Here is a 16,686-nt window from a genome sequence, read left to right on the forward strand (position 1 = left end):
ATATAGAATTTTTTAAAGAAAAGGAATCTAAAAGACCTTCAAAATCCCTTGGATCCAATTTAATATTTAATTTTATGAAATAAGTAAAGGGATGAGCTACAATATATCATTATGCAAAGACAATATTGCATAGATTATAGAACTCCACCTGCAATTTAATTACGATTTTAACCAGCATGATTGACTAATAATAGTATGTATTATCGTACACTTGGATCATAGTAAACTAGGATTATCTAAATTGGAGTGCTCAGAAGTTTAAAAAAAGTTTATATTCGTTTAAAAAAAAAAAAAGGATTCCACTATCTCAAAGATATCTCAAGGATATGTGGAGAAGCACATTGTTTACATGTCATGGATTGCTCACTACGAATCCTGACTTTTCTATTATCTAACTTGAAATAGAAGTTGCAGAGGGGCTCATTGGATTTCTTGTCTCAGAAAAGAAATGAGCCAACAGCTCTCTACACTGGTCACAAAAGGAATATTATTACCACTCCAAAAGATAACCACATCTATGAGAGCTATATGTGTCTCATCTTGGGTATCTTGATCCAAGCTGATCCACTCCCCTCACAAAAGTCATCATCTACTATATCGAAAGTGACCACCAATCTTAGGAAAGGCAAAGACATCTGATAAAATTGGAACGATACAGAGAAGATTAGCATGGCCCCTATGCAAGAATGACACACACAAATTGAGAAATGGTCCAAATTTTTATCAGATGTCTCTTCGGAGACATCTAATAAAATGCACAGAGTTTTTCTAGTGATGAAATACCTGTAATAAAAATAAAAATAATGGTAAGTAAATGCGAATAAGACAACAATTCATCTAAGCAAGACCTATGTCAATTAAATCAAAGCATTCCAAGTAGTAAAAATGATTTACCTAAATGTGAGATCAGTTTGGTTGACCCTGCACTCAATTGTCTCATCAAAATGTTTTCTTTTGACTTGCCAAGACTCACCTAATAGCTGACTCATCCATTCCTTGGATGGACACTTGCATTGATAAAGTAATCTTTGTTTTCTTCAAAACAAACATCACTTGAACCAAACAAATGTGCAAACAATGAGAATGGAATAAACCAACTAAGATGCATATCTTTCGAGCTTGTGGTGGGTTTCATAGTACTATTGATGTCAGATTGTATCTTGGACTTACATGCTCCTCACAACTCCAAGCTACCAATCAACCATTCACCACTAGATAGTGGCGGCAATGGGACATGTTGCAATCTTTGGCTTTCTACTACATACAATGAATTATAAAAAAAGATATTTTGAGTTGCAAGTTGACTTGCAAAGTTATTATCATAGATCAAAGAACCTGTGTCTTCATGCCAAACATGTATCTTGCTGCTCAAACATTCCACATTCTGCCATTCATGCAAATTTGATGGATATAGAGCTGACAATAATATAAGATTGAATTAGAACACTACAAAGATTTTTAAAAACAAATCTGATGTAAAAGAATAAACAATGATAAATTTAAAAACTTACTGTTTTGTTTATAATTTGTTGTGTAGTTATTGTTGTGTACAGAGATTTGTTTGTGTGTATAAACATGTTGGGGCCACTATCTTTCCTATTGAAGACCTCCACTGCAAGTATGTTACTAATGTTTTTCTCCGTGAAGACATCTATGATAACCAAATAGAAAAGTTACCTATCAACATGTGTATAATTCGCAAATGTTCTCTCCAAATGAAATGATATTTAAATGGAGCAATTTAAAAAAAACATTGTATCGTAATTCAAAGAAGCCCACAGATATTGAACAAGAAGTTGACTTATAACAAGACCATTGTTCCTTCACTGACAAATTCCTAGAGTACAAAAACAAAAGAAATATCGAGTCAAAACATACATATAACTTACATAGTCTTTTTCCAAATGAGTTGAAACTTAACCATGGAGCAATAGAAAAAGTAGAAATATACATGTGGCTCTCTTTGCAAAGAAGCCCAAAGATGTTGAAGAAGTTGAGCTTTTAAAAAAGCATTGTTCTCCACCCTCAAAGACTCTTGGAGTAAAAAAACAAAGGAAAGCTCAATATGCATATAGCTTGCATACATTTTGTCCAAACAACAAGATAAAATTTAACTATGGAGGAGTAGCAAAAAAACAAGACAACATACCTATAACTTTATTTACAAAGAAACCGTAAGATGTTAAAAAGAAGAAGTTGAGTGTTCAAAAGATCATTGTTCTTGACTATAAGAGACTCCTAGAGTACCAAAACAAAAGAAATTGCATGTCAGAGAATGCATATAACTTACACATATTTTGTCCAAACGAGATAAAACTTTACCATAGAACATCCATGGAAGAGAACAATATTCTTGTAAAGTTTTGTGAAGAAAATCTTAGGGCTTTGGTAGAATAAGCTCTACTCTCATAAAACGTGTGAAACTCACTCTGTGTTTGTGTAGAGAAAATGAAATTTCACAGGGTTACAGATATGGCAAGCAACAATGAGGCTGTAAGATTTCATCATGAAAGAAGAAGCGGGGAAAGAGATATGATAAATTTGAGTTCCACCTAAGAAAGAGGGGGAGTCTAAAACGGGGAAAAATGAAAGTTCAAACATTAAAAAATAAGAAAATGAAAATTCAAGTCACAAACTTCCAGGAAGTATCAGCATTGTATTCCCCACATTTTCCCTTATTTTATTACCCAGGGAAGATTTGGGCCAATATATGGCTAGAAAATTCATGTTACATGAATCTAGAATCCCAACTCTCTCATTGGTTAGGCCTATATTTTTTATTCACTCCTTAAGGGGCAAAAAAGAGAGTCTATATTTCTCCTAATGCACCCATTTTACTTTACTAAACTTACAGATTTTTTTCAAATTATAGTTTAAAAATATATTTTATAATTTTAATACTATAAATTTTACTAAATATAATATCCTTTATTTTGAACTCATGTGGTATCTTACATGTTCTATAAGGTAGACTCCTTGGGAGTGATAGGCAATGGCTATAGTAAAAAAACCTAACTTTGGTGTGATGTCCTTATTTTGTTGGCATTGTACACAACTAGAAACAGAAGTCTTAATATTGTTCAAAAGGCCCTTCTAATAAAGACTCTTAGCAATCTTGTCATAGGTCTTAAAGATACCAAAATGACCAGTTGTATTTCTTGGTCAAAAACATTTATTGCCATCTCTTTTTCATTTAGCTCATGGCTTTCAAACGCTATCACCTCATGCTCATGTAATAAAGCTGCTACAATTATCCACCAACCATTAGCATCACACTAGATAGTGAAATCCTTAGAAAAGTCAAGACAAACAAGGATAGGAGCTAAAGTAAGCAAATATTTCAACTCTGATAAGTTATGACATTGAAGCATTTGTCAATTCCAAAGGGCATGACTAGAAAATGATATAGGCCACGATCTATCTTGAAAGTAGTCCTTGCCTCATCATCTTATCTCATGTGAATTTATTGATAGGTAGATCATAAATCTATTTTAGTGAAGTACTTTTCTTTATTCAGCTCATCAAGAAAGCCATGCACCATAAGGATAGGATACTTTTTCTTCATCATAATCTTATTGAGATTCGTGTAATCAATACACATCAAAAAATGGTCCATCCTTCTTCGTCACTAAGAGAACTAGGGATGCATAATGTAAGAAACTAGGCTCTATAAATTCCATCTCTAATAGTTCTTTAATCTACTTAGATAGTTCTTCCCTTTTATACTTTGAAAGCCTATAGGGTGGATTGTTAACTAGCTTTGAATAAGGCTCTAAATCAATTGGATAGTCAACTTGTCTTTTAGGGGGCAATGTTATAGGTATATGGAACAATATATTTGTACTTGTTCAATAGAGCTTTTATGGTGGCTGAATTGTTTGTTGATTCTTTGGGCTGATCTAACACTTCTTTATTAAGATGCAAGACAAAGATTTGGGATCTTTCTTGAATTCCTTTTTGGACTATTTTTCTATAATACTCTAAAAATCAACTTTATTATGGATTTTATCCAAGCATATAAGTTGTCCACCACTAACAAACTCTAGGTACAACTAAGAAAAGTATTACAATTTTGTCTAGTTACATAGCTAATCATAGTCTAACATAATGTCAATGGGACCCATATCCAAAGTAATTAAGCCCATCTATTGTCCATAATTTTCAACCAATTGCATATACACCTTAGGACACATTTGATTTCTAATTTCTTCATCTTCATTAGCCACTTGGACTTTGATAGGCTATTGTAAATTAGTAGGGAAACACCTCAATTGGTCTATGGCTGATTTGTTCATGAATCTATGGGTACTACCACTATCCACCAAAATGAACACATTTTTTTCCATTAATACTCCCTTGGATATGAAGTGTATTTGGGCTTCTTGATCTTATCCATGCATCCATTGAAATGGAACAGATAGTGGCAGCACGTCTCATCCTCAATTTCTCCTAGATCAAAATGAATACTACCACCAAGGTCAAAAGGAAAAGTGACAATAAGAACATAGAATTATTCTTGACCAACATCCTCTTCAATATTCTTATTTTTAGTAGCAACCATAAGAGCATTTGCACCATCATGATCATCTTCTGAATCTTTAATAATTAGCATGCTATAAACCTTGGCTTTTGCATTCCTATAAGTATACTTTGTTGCATGATTGGCTATATACTTTTCACCACATCTGAAACAAAACCCTTTTTTTTCCTTTCTTTCCTTGTATAGGTCCAATCTTATTGTCCACTTGTTTATGATCCAATCTTGATTGTTTTCTATCCTCAAATTGCTTTGAGACCTTGAAGCTTTAAATGAGGAATAAGTTGGCACTCTAGAGCCCCCAGTAGATGCATGATTGCTGCCATAAATATTACCAACCTTCCCTTATTTTTAAACATCCCTTTTCTATCCAAAAGTGGGTTGAAATGTAGGCTCTCTTCTATACTTCCTTTCATACCTCTCCACAAGTTCAATGGCCTTGAAAAATGTAACAAGTGGGATACACACATACTAGGGGTTCGACACCGAGTCACATTGATCGGGGTATATAAGGTGCAAGAGTCCTAGATTAAGGCAACCAGTTATTATCAAGAACATACTCTTCACCTTCATCTCCAGCTTCCATGGCTTCCTCCCTCCTCTCCTCTTTTTTGTCTTTCTCTCTCCTCTTCTAGTCTTCTTTCTTCTCCTTCTTGCTCTCTTTCTCTCTCTTCATCTCTCCTCCTCTCTCCTCTCAGCTTCATTCATTACAAGTGGTATCAGATTTTCAAGCTTTGGTCCTTTTCTCCTTTCCCCTTTCTTCATTTTCAAATCCCAAGAACCCTAGTTACTCAGTTTATAGGTACATGTACAACAAGAAGGACTACAATTAACTTGAGCTTTTTGAAGCAAGCAAGAACTATGGCTAGAGACTCAGACGTATCTGGAGGTAAAACGGTTAAAATAGTAGTTGTCACTTCTTGTCCTGCAAATATTAAGGGTTCCAAGTCAAGTTTGGAGTCTTCTTCCATGGGAATGCCCCAACCAATCGGGCTTGATTAACGAAGCAAACGGGCACCATGAGCTATGATTCAATGGTCTCCCCAAGCATTGCAAAGGCATGTAAATCTAATCTTAATCTCTCAAATTTAGCCACTTGCTAAGCTTAATCCCTTGTTGAAGAGATTAAAAATTTCATAGGCTTAGTAGCTCAATCCCCTTTGCACGCATGCGTCATATCTAATCCTAGAAATTCATTGTATTGGTTGACATTAACCCCCATTCTATCTTATGACCTTGGATGAGCCTCAAAGTGAATAATAGCCATTGTAAATTGGGTAAGTAGCAGCCAATGAGTCACTAGACTACTAAGGTAACCCCTACCCCGACCCTTGTTCATTCCTTGCATCTCATGAAAAGGCCCAATATCTCCTTTCCAAAAATTCATTGTATTGGTTGACATTAACCCCCATTCTATCTTATGACCTTGGATGAGCCTCAAAGTGAATAATAGCCATTGTAAATTGGGTAAGTAGCAGCCAATGAGTCACTAGACTACTAAGGTAACCCCTACCCCGACCCTTGTTCATTCCTTGCATCTCATGAAAAGGCCCAATATCTCCTTTCCAAAAATTCATTGTATTGGTTGACATTAACCCCCATTCTATCTTATGACCTTGGATGAGCCTCAAAGTGAATAATAGCCATTGTAAATTGGGTAAGTAGCAGCCAATGAGTCACTAGACTACTAAGGTAACCCCTACCCCGACCCTTGTTCATTCCTTGCATCTCATGAAAAGGCCCAATATCTCCTTTCCAAAAATTCATTGTATTGGTTGACATTAACCCCCATTCTATCTTATGACCTTGGATGAGCCTCAAAGTGAATAATAGCCATTGTAAATTGGGTAAGTAGCAGCCAATGAGTCACTAGACTACTAAGGTAACCCCTACCCCGACCCTTGTTCATTCCTTGCATCTCATGAAAAGGCCCAATATCTCCTTTCCAAAAATTCATTGTATTGGTTGACATTAACCCCCATTCTATCTTATGACCTTGGATGAGCCTCAAAGTGAATAATAGCCATTGTAAATTGGGTAAGTAGCAGCCAATGAGTCACTAGACTACTAAGGTAACCCCTACCCCGACCCTTGTTCATTCCTTGCATCTCATGAAAAGGCCCAATATCTCCTTTCCAAAAATTCATTGTATTGGTTGACATTAACCCCCATTCTATCTTATGACCTTGGATGAGCCTCAAAGTGAATAATAGCCATTGTAAATTGGGTAAGTAGTAGCCAATGAGTCACTAGACTACTAAGGTAACCCCTACCCCGACCCTTGTTCATTCCTTGCATCTCATGAAAAGGCCCAATATCTCTTTTCCAATGCATCTCATGCTAATTGCTTAATAAAAATGTCTACCATGTATACTCTAGCTGAGAAAAAATGCCAATTCTAGCAAGTATTCCCCATGATCTCCACTTTCCCTAATGCAATGATTTCCCTTGGACTCCCCCTCAATGCTAATGGCACCCATGTATGACACTTGAAGTGCATGCAGTCAGAATAGATGTATGGCAGTGAATTCACTTATGCATTGATGGCAGATAAGATGGGTATGCAATGATGCTTGGGATAATTCTTAGTATGCTTAGGATGCTATTTATGTTGTCAATTAGGCCTCTCTAACTATGCTCCATCCATATAAGACTTTTGCAATAAGAGCTAGGTAGTGTTTTTGGTCACAGTCTAGTAGGACAGTCAAGATGATCCTATTGCAAAAATTTCTTTTCTGAATCTAGGAGTGAACCCTACAGCTCAGCTTGAAGAGGGCCTTGTCCTTCTAGTTTGAATCAAAAACCTCCCCAACCAAAGATATGGTTTGAAAGTTATGCCCATTTTTGTGCACTAGGGTCATTGCGGACAAAGTGTAGACCAGACACAATAATTCAATTGCAAAAAATTTTGATCATTTTCTATCACAAAGGTAAAAGATTATCTCAAAGAGGACTTTGTCCCCTCTGATGTGAGCCAAAAATCTCATCAATTGGAGGTCCCTACAAAAGGTTACGCCCCTTATACTAACAATAGGTCATGTGGAATGCATCCAAATGGCTAGCCACCAGAAAGGGAAAAGAAAGGACCAAGAGGAACTCTAGAGGGAGATTCGAGGCTCCTGGACCTCCATGAATGAGGAACCAAGCTTGGCATAGGATTACCATGGTGACATATAGGAGGAAATGCCCGAACCAAACCCGTACACGCTGCTCAATCACACCTTCTGTCAGCATGAGCTTTGTCATATGGAACGGCATAATGATATGGTTGCCAACCATCGCCAAATGATGTTCAAGTTTGATGAAGCGATTGAGCACATGGCTCTCTCAAACTCAAAGACTCAACAGACCTTAGAGCAGCTCACTACTCTTGTTGCTCAATTAGCTACCACTTCATCTCAAGAGAAGGCCAACGACTCTAGGCATGAGTCTAGACATCCTCCACATCAGGAATCATTGCATGATCCATAGGGTATACTTAGGGCTAAGGGAATTTCCCCTTCTACCTACAAGATTGGTGAACCCTCTCATGCGCATGGTGAGCCTCTATTGAATTCCCCCATCAACCATGTAGCCAACATCCCATTGAGGCCTTCTCCCACCCTTGGTCATAATTCCCCTGCTCTCCCTAGGATTCCTCCATGCACCCTATATGAATGAGCCCCATCAAGGATAATATGGTACCAATGACCAGCATGGCAATCATGGACAACCTGGTTATAATGGACAATATGGGATTAATGCACCACATGGGATGTATGGACAATAAGGCATGTATGGCCACCATGGGATGTATGGGCAACAAGAATTTTATGAGTAGCATGGCCCTAATAAATTCTGTGACAAGATCATCCTCACAAAGTACAATGGGCAATCCCCCTCACTATCTGACTTAGAGAAATGGACATCCAAGTTGGAGTCCTACTTTAATATATACCCTCACACTGATGATCAAAAAAAATAATTTGTTTCTCTCCACTTGGAAGGACTTTCCACACATGGTGGCACTATATCAATCAAGAGAATCATTAGCTCATTGACTCGGAAGATTTTAAAATGCATATGGTCCAAGTTTTTGTGTCTCCTATGGAAAAAGAGCGATTGGAAAGACGATGGTACACTCTTAACCAATGTAACCTCACTATATGTGAGTACACAAATCAGTTCATGAACTTGAAAATGTATGTGGAGAGCATTAGTGATGATGCTAAATTGCACAAGTATATCTATGGGTTGGAACCAAGCCTATCGATAGATGTCATGGCCCAAAAACCTACCACACTCTTTGATGCAATTGAACTAGCTGGGAGATATGCAATAAAGTACCGCAAGAATGAACGTTTTTAGCAAGGTTTGGGATAGCTCCACATCCCTTCACGATCAGCCCCATACAGAGGTGGTTTTTGAGGTACTTCCATGCCTAATAGCAGCCCTAAAGTCCCCACTTACCCCTCCTTCTATGCTGAAAGAAAAATCAGAACTTTTGGGATAGAATTTGGCCCTAATGCTGAGAATAAGTATGTTGAAAATAAACATCCCACTGCATCACCTTCCCATGGATCCAGTAGCCAATGCTTCATTTCTCCAGTTGTTGTGAAGGAATGGAAGAAAAAGAGGCTATGCTTTAAATGTGGAGATAAGTATGTTGCTAATCATGCCTCCGAATTCCCATACAAGACAGCTAAGGTCAAGGTTCATAGCATGTATGTCATGGAAGATTGGCAGAATGATGAGGATGACTTGCCCCCCGACCAGACTAAGCCTAGTAGGCCCAAAGGATGGGTTTCCCTTCAACCCGGGAGGTGATCCATCATGGATACTTGATCTGAAATCCCACCCACCTACTACTTCTCTTTGCTCTATCTCCCTGGATGCTTGGACAAGTTCTCAAAGGCCGAGCACCCTCTACATTCAAGGAAGCATCCATGGAAAGCATGTCTTCATCCTTGTGGACAGTGATAGCACTCAGAGTTTTGTCAATAAATCATTCATTGATCGATTGAAATGCACCCCTATGGCATTTCACCACCCCTTGAAGGTCCAAGTAGCAAATGGAGAAGAAGAAATCAGTACACATGTACGTCTTGTATTTTCCTTATGCTTGGCTGAAAATTATGTGGCATTGGTTGACCTCATTGCCCTATACATGGGCCCCATTGATGTTGTCTTGGACTGTGATTGACTGAACAATTCGGGAAAATTGCTATGGACCTCTCAAATCTACATGGATTTTATGATGCGTGGACATCCCATCCACCTAGAGGGAGTTCAAGATCATGCTAACTTTTAACGTATTATAGCAAAGCAACTCAAAGGGGAGTTTAAGAAATTCTCACAAATCTTTGTTTTACAATTGAATAAGGACAATTCAGGTGTCATCCCTCTATAGTATCTAATGATTTAGCCTTGCAAGCCTTACTTGAGGAATACAATGACCTATTTCAGATGCCTACAACCCTTCCTCCTAAGAGGCAAGTGGACCACCCACTTGATTTAGAGCCCCACTCCAAGCCAATAAACAAGTCCCCCTTATAGAATCTCCAAGTGTAAGTGTGAAGAGGTTGCAAAGCAAGTTAAGAAGTTATTGGAGATGGATTTCATTGAGCCGAGCTCTTCCCCCTATGCATCCCTTGTCATGGTAGTCAAGAAGAAAGATGGCTTCTTTCGCATGTGCATTGACTACAGAGACTTGAACAAAATCATGGTGAAGAACTGCTACCTCATTCCATGGATTGACGATTTGCTGGATGAGTTAAAAGGGGCATGCTTTTTCACTAAGATTGGGCTAACATTAGATTTGTATGAGGCAGGGAGATGAGATCAAAATGGCCTTCAAGACTGATCGTGGGCTTTATCATTTTCTAGTGATGTCTTTTGGGTTGACTAACACCCCCGTCACATTTTCTAGTGATGTCTTTTGGGTTGACTAATGCCCCCGTCACATTTCAAAGCCTCATGAAAAAAAACCTACAACCCTTTCTATTCAAATGTGTGCTTGTTTTCTTTGATGACATCCTCATTTACATCAAGTCTTCCAAGGAGCACTTGACACATGTCAGAAGAGTGTTTGACATATTGAGAGAGCATCGACTCTTTGCAAATGCATCTTCATGAAAACATTTGTGGAGTACTTGGGACAGATTGTGAGAAAAAATGGCATACAAGCAGACCCGAAGAAGGTGCAATGTGTTAGAGACTGGCCCATTCCTTTCACCACCACTTCTTTGCATGGCTTTCTTGGCCTCTCTTCATTCTATAGACGCTTCATTTACCACTATGCCACCATTGCAGCACCTTTGACTGATCACTTAAAAAAGGAGTCATTATTTTGGGATACCACTGTTGATCATAACTTCAAACAGTTAAAGGACGTGCTTACTTCTTCCCCCAAACTTGTCTGCCTTAACTTCTCTAAGTTTTTTACCATTCATTGTGATGCCACTAGCAGGGGTATTGCTGCGTACTATTGCAAGAGCATGGTGTGATTTCATTTGAGAGCCACAAGCTTGATAAGAAGGAGATGCAAATGAATGTATATGATCGAGATGTTGGCCATCCTCCATGCCATCAAGAAATGGTTGTATGGCACTTGCTTCAAGTAAAAAGCAACCATTGTGTCCTCCAGTACTTCTTGACTCAGTCCACTTTGACTCCTAAGAAAAGGCGATGGGTGGCAACCTTACAAAACTATGACTTTGACATTTCACACACTGGGCGAGGATAATATTGTGGCTGATTCACTCTCTCGAATGTGGGCATGCAGATTATCCTCTATCTTCGAATGGCACAGTGATTGGGTTGAAGAGCTTCAAGAGGCTTACTTGTTAGATGATCACTTCAGCCACATATTCCAGAAATTACAACATGGGGTCATGGCTAAAAACTCCCAATGTCAACTCAAGCATGGCCTTATTTGGTCCCATGGCAACATTTCCATCCAACACACTTTCCCCTTCATGCAAAAGATCATGGAAGAGATGCATTCTTGTCCCACTACTAGTCACTTGGGTGTTTTCAAAACATATGACAAGATTAACAAGAGCTTTCATTGGAAAGGCTGATGGAGGGATATCAAGGACTTTGTGACCAAATGTGTTCCATGCCAACAGAGCAAGGACAATACTCTTAGGCCCACTAGCCTCTTGCAACCTCTCCCTATCCCTGAAGGGAAATGGGGTGGAACAGTATCTATGTGGTAGTTGATTGCCTCATCAAATCTGCCCACTTTACCCCCACTAAGACCCAATACATTGCCTCTCGGGTGGCCACTCAATTTATGGAAAATGTCTTTTAGTTGCATGGCTTACCACAAGTCATAGTTGATTGCCTCATCAAATCTGCCCACTTTATCCCCACTAAGACCCAATACATTGCCTCTCAGGTGGCCACTCAATTTATGGAAAATCTCTTTAAGTTGCATGGCTTACCACAAGTCATAGTAGATGATTGGGATGCATATTTTATGAGCAACTTTTGCCACATAGTTTTCACCTCCATGGGGACCAAACTTGCTCCATCCACTACATACCACCCTCAGACTGATGGCTAGATTGAAAGTGTGAACAAATGGCTTGAGACATATTTGAGGCACTTTTGCCATGATGTACAACACAGTTGGGATATGTGGCTCTACTTGGCCGAGTTTGCATATAATAACTCCACACACTCTAGCATTGGAGTTTCTCCTTTTTAGGCCTTATATGGGTATAAGGTTCCTCTCCCCACAGTCTTATTTAATGATAAGATCAACCCTCAGAGTTAGGAGGCTGAGTTGGATCGCATGCAAGCCTTACTTCAACAATGTAAAGTGGACCTTCAAAAAGCCCAAACACACATGAATCTCTATGCTGATGAGAAATGAAGGCATTTGTAGTTCCAGGAAGGGGAATTGGTCCTTTTAAAAGTGTCTAAGTCCCGCTACTTGACTCTCAAAGAGGGCAATAGTAACAAGCTGGCCCACCACTTCTATGGCCCATCCTAGATTTTGAAGAGAGTTTGTAACTTGGCCTACCACTTAGAACTTCCCCCCACTACCAAAATCCATAATGTGTTTCATGTCAGCCAGCTGAAACCCTTCATGGGCTCCTCAATGGACTATGTGGAAGAACTTCCCCCCATAGATGATGAAGGTATCACTCAGTATATCCCTAAGGCTATCATTGGGTAGCGAGATAAGAACTTATGGTCAATCCATCAAAGAATATCTCATCAAATAACAAGGCCTACCCCTGGAAGAAGCCTCTTGGCACCCAGCAACCATTGTCAATGAATTCCCCTACCTCCAAATGGCCCCACGGCTATGATTGTCATGCCCCATTTGACCACTCTTTGTCTGCAAACTACACATTGTTTTAGAAGAGTTTTGTACTTACCCAAATCTCAAGCATGTGCATCCTACATAGGCTAAAAGTACTTTCATAAGCTCTATTTTGACATGTGGTACGTCCTATTTGGAGCAACCTATCAAAAGTTATGACCCATTTACTTTAGCAGGCCGATCTTGAAAAGCATGTTGTCCCTAATCTTTACCCACCCAATTTTCATTGTAAAAGGGCTCAAAGTAGTACTCTACAACCCTCAGCCCACCCATCACTCCCCTCTACTTCTCCTTGTTTTTGAGCGCAAAAACCTTTAGGGTGGGGATGGATTGTAACAAGCGGGATACACACAGACAAGGGATTAGACACCTAGTCACACTAGCTGGGGTATACAAGGTGTAAGAGTCCTACAGTAGGGAAACTAGTTATTATCAAGAACATACTGTTCATCTTCATCTCCAACTTCCATGGCTTCCTCCCTCCTTCTCTCCTCTTTTCTATCTTTCTCTCTCCTCTTCTAGTCTTCTTTCTTCTTCTTCTTACTCTCTTTCTCTATCTTCAGCTCTCCTCCTCTCTCCTCTCAGCTTCATTCATTACAAAAAGGGTAGTGGAATTTTGTGCCATAACATTAGCCACAACAATGAAGATTCTAGACTATACATGTACTTCTGGAGTTTAGCTTCATCACTTATATTCTCTACATACATGGTGAGGTTGAGGATTTGGTTTGTACAATCCCATACACTTAGACCTCTTTGCTTAAACATGTATCATATTTGTTCTAACTTCTTTTTTTCAAGAGGAAAAATAAAGACCTCATCCATAAGTGTCTTAAATGCATCCCAATTCTCTCTTACATCCTTGGTATCCATTTGCATTCACATTCATTAAGAGAATTGAGCCATAATTTGTATATTGACATTTAATTTGTTAATTGAATCCTATTTTGGGTTGTTGAATCCACCAACTTCTCAATGGAAGACTTTGTTTGATTTGAGTGGACAAGACCATTTGCTCAACTCCTGATAATAGCCTCACATGTCTATTAGCATGTCTAGTCTCATATTCACACATGGTACAATTAAGAGCACTAATTTCTCCTTGCAATAATTCTCTTTATAGCTCTTTTGGGGTGTATTTTTTAAATGAAATCTTTGATTGATTGGGCATATTTAGACTAGGCCTTATTCTCCCCTTTGTGACATACCATAGGAGTGTAGTCTTGCAAAATGTCCTATTAATAAATTGGCAATAACTTGAGCTAGAAACTTTGATAACCAAAACTGTTAGCTCAAATTAAAGATAGAAATATATCTTTGATATTAGCACTAGCACATAATAATAGATTTAAAATAGAAAAATCTATGATTCAATCTCTATGACTAAAAGTCTTGCATCTTGTCTCAATCTATAAGTGCCATGTTTCTAGCTGTGGGACCAAGGTTAATGCACTAAAAGGATACCGAACCCTATGTAGAGTTGGTTAGGATATATTGAGAAGATTTATTACTTGCACCTAAACCCCAATAATGAGGTTGGTACTTGTAATGACCTATTTATACTATGCAATGTCTTGTATTAACCTCATTTTACCCTATTTTGGCCTTGAAGAGGCTTAAATCTTCATGGACACTTGAATCTTCAACCCTCCATGCATGGTACTTGTGTGAGGGGTAAAATAGTAGAATGGGCTCCCTACACAGGCTCTGAATCATTGAGAGGTGGGCAAAGTTTTCACTGAGTTGGCTAATTGCACCCCTTTGAGATCTTTAATAGTGAAGGAGGGTAGCCTCTCTCTTGTCCCACTATCCCTCCCAACATCCACCTTTTTCCTCAGCGGGACTCTCAACATGGAAAATGCATAATATTCTAATTAATTAGAAAATTGAATCGAATGCACTACTAAAAGACTAAGCAAAAGTTTCTACTTTACTGTTTGAATTAAGAGAGCAATGCAATCCATAAATGGGCTGATCTAACCAATTAAGAGCTCAAGTTTGATGAAATTTCTCAATTCTTTAATCTCTTCAATAAATGGATGAGCTCAGCAAAAGGATTAAGATGAGAGATCAAGAATTGATGAGAAGTACTTCTTGTATGACTTGATGAGGACTTCAATACTCTGAAATGCTTGTATAGGCTTCTAATTACTCAATGTTGATGAAATAATCTTCAATCCTTATTCTATGAATACTTGAGATTAGTCTTGAAGTCTTAATAGCATGAGATTGAAGCCTTGGAACCTTTTACTCCAAATCTTGACTCCATGAAAGTTCTTGAGATTGAATTGTGACCAATCCTTGCAATTTCTTCAAGGAATCTTTACAAGGATAAATCCCAAGGTTGAAATGATGAAGAAGCCTCAAGAAATTTGGAAGAAACTGAAGCTTAAACTCAAGATTTCATGGCTGCCCATGGACTGTATAGTTAGGGTTCAAGAGAGTGGAAGAAGAGGAAGAGAGCACCAATCTTATGATTTCTCTAAGAATCAACTCGCTAATGACTAGAAAAATCACCCTAGAGGAGGTTCGTATCCTGCTTGAGTAAAATTGTGTAAAAATCAGGCCAAAAATGTGTCACATATTTAAGACCTATTCTTGACTCCATGGTTGAGCTTGCATGCCTTGTATTGGTTATCTTCTTGATGGCAATGAACTCAAAAATCTTGGTGAAGTGTTATATTGTTAAGTGGAGCTAGGGTTTGAGAGATAGAAAGATATATTGGCTAGAAAATCCATGAAACCTACAAGGAAGATTGAAAAAAAGAGAAAGAGAACCCTCTCTTTAAAAAGTAACCAAGACTTACTGCTCCTCTAACCTTGGTTACCCATAGTTCTCCAAAATGCTCTTCAAAATGGGCAAAAATTAGTCCACAAGTTGCTATTTTAGGCATGGTTTGGCGAAGTTTCCTCCAGATCTTTGTCAAAGCCCCAAGATTAGCCTTTGATCCAAGTAGAATGCCTGCAACTACCTACCATGTGGCTCCTATACCTATTGTCCAAGATTTAATGGTGGAAAAGTAGAGAAAATATGTGGCTCCTGCAACTACCTACCATGTGGGTCCTATACCTATTGTTCAAGATTTAATGCTAGAAAAATAGAGAAAATATATAAAAAAATAGTGAAAATAAAATGGATCAAGAGTCTATGCTTTGATACCACTTGTTAAGAAGTGAGCCATGAGAGAGAAAAAAACAGAGATATGACTACAAAAGAGAGACAAGAAGAGTGCAGAGGAGAGAGAAAAACTAGTCAAGGAGAAACAAAGATTGAAAGTAGAGAGAGAAAGACAAGAATTGAGATAGAAGCCATAGAGGCTGAGAGAAAGCTTGAAGATGAAAGAGACTTTTGTATTATTCCCTGAATGGTGCAAAAATAAAGTCCCTTAGATCTTATATACCAGTCAATGTAGCTAGTATGTTTCCCCACATTAATAATCCTAGTTGTTGCACTAATTCTTAGAAACTTGAATTACTAATGTGGATATTATTAATTGTTTAAAACCAGGATTATTAATGTGGTTAGGAACTAGGATTATTAATGTGAAGATTATTAATTGTTAAAAACTAGGATTATCAATGTAGGGATTATCTACACTCTTCTTCTCTCTCTTTTATAATAATCTCTCTCTTATTTTCTCTCTCCCAGATCACTTCTTTACAAGGTGGTGAATAAATGCAAATGAGAGATGTTACATCTCTTTTTGAGTGGTTTGAGTGCATGTTAAAGACACCTTGTGCTAAGCATATACTTCTTCAACGAGCTACACAACTATAGATGTGATTTGGGAAAGAAGGGATGTGTACACAAGGCAAACCTACTCTCTACCAT

General features: G+C 38.2%; 1 pseudogene; it reads left to right on the forward strand.

Moving 5' to 3' along the window:
• The first annotated feature begins 613 nt into the window (after positions 1 to 613).
• Positions 614 to 722, forward strand: LOC148032661 (U6 spliceosomal RNA; annotated as a pseudogene).
• The last annotated feature ends 15,964 nt before the right edge of the window (positions 723 to 16,686 follow it).

Source organism: Lygodium microphyllum, chromosome 8 (assembly GCF_053477565.2).
Source record: "Lygodium microphyllum isolate KBCC chromosome 8, Lygodium_microphyllum_v1.1.10, whole genome shotgun sequence".
Lineage (NCBI taxonomy): Eukaryota > Viridiplantae > Streptophyta > Polypodiopsida > Schizaeales > Lygodiaceae > Lygodium > Lygodium microphyllum.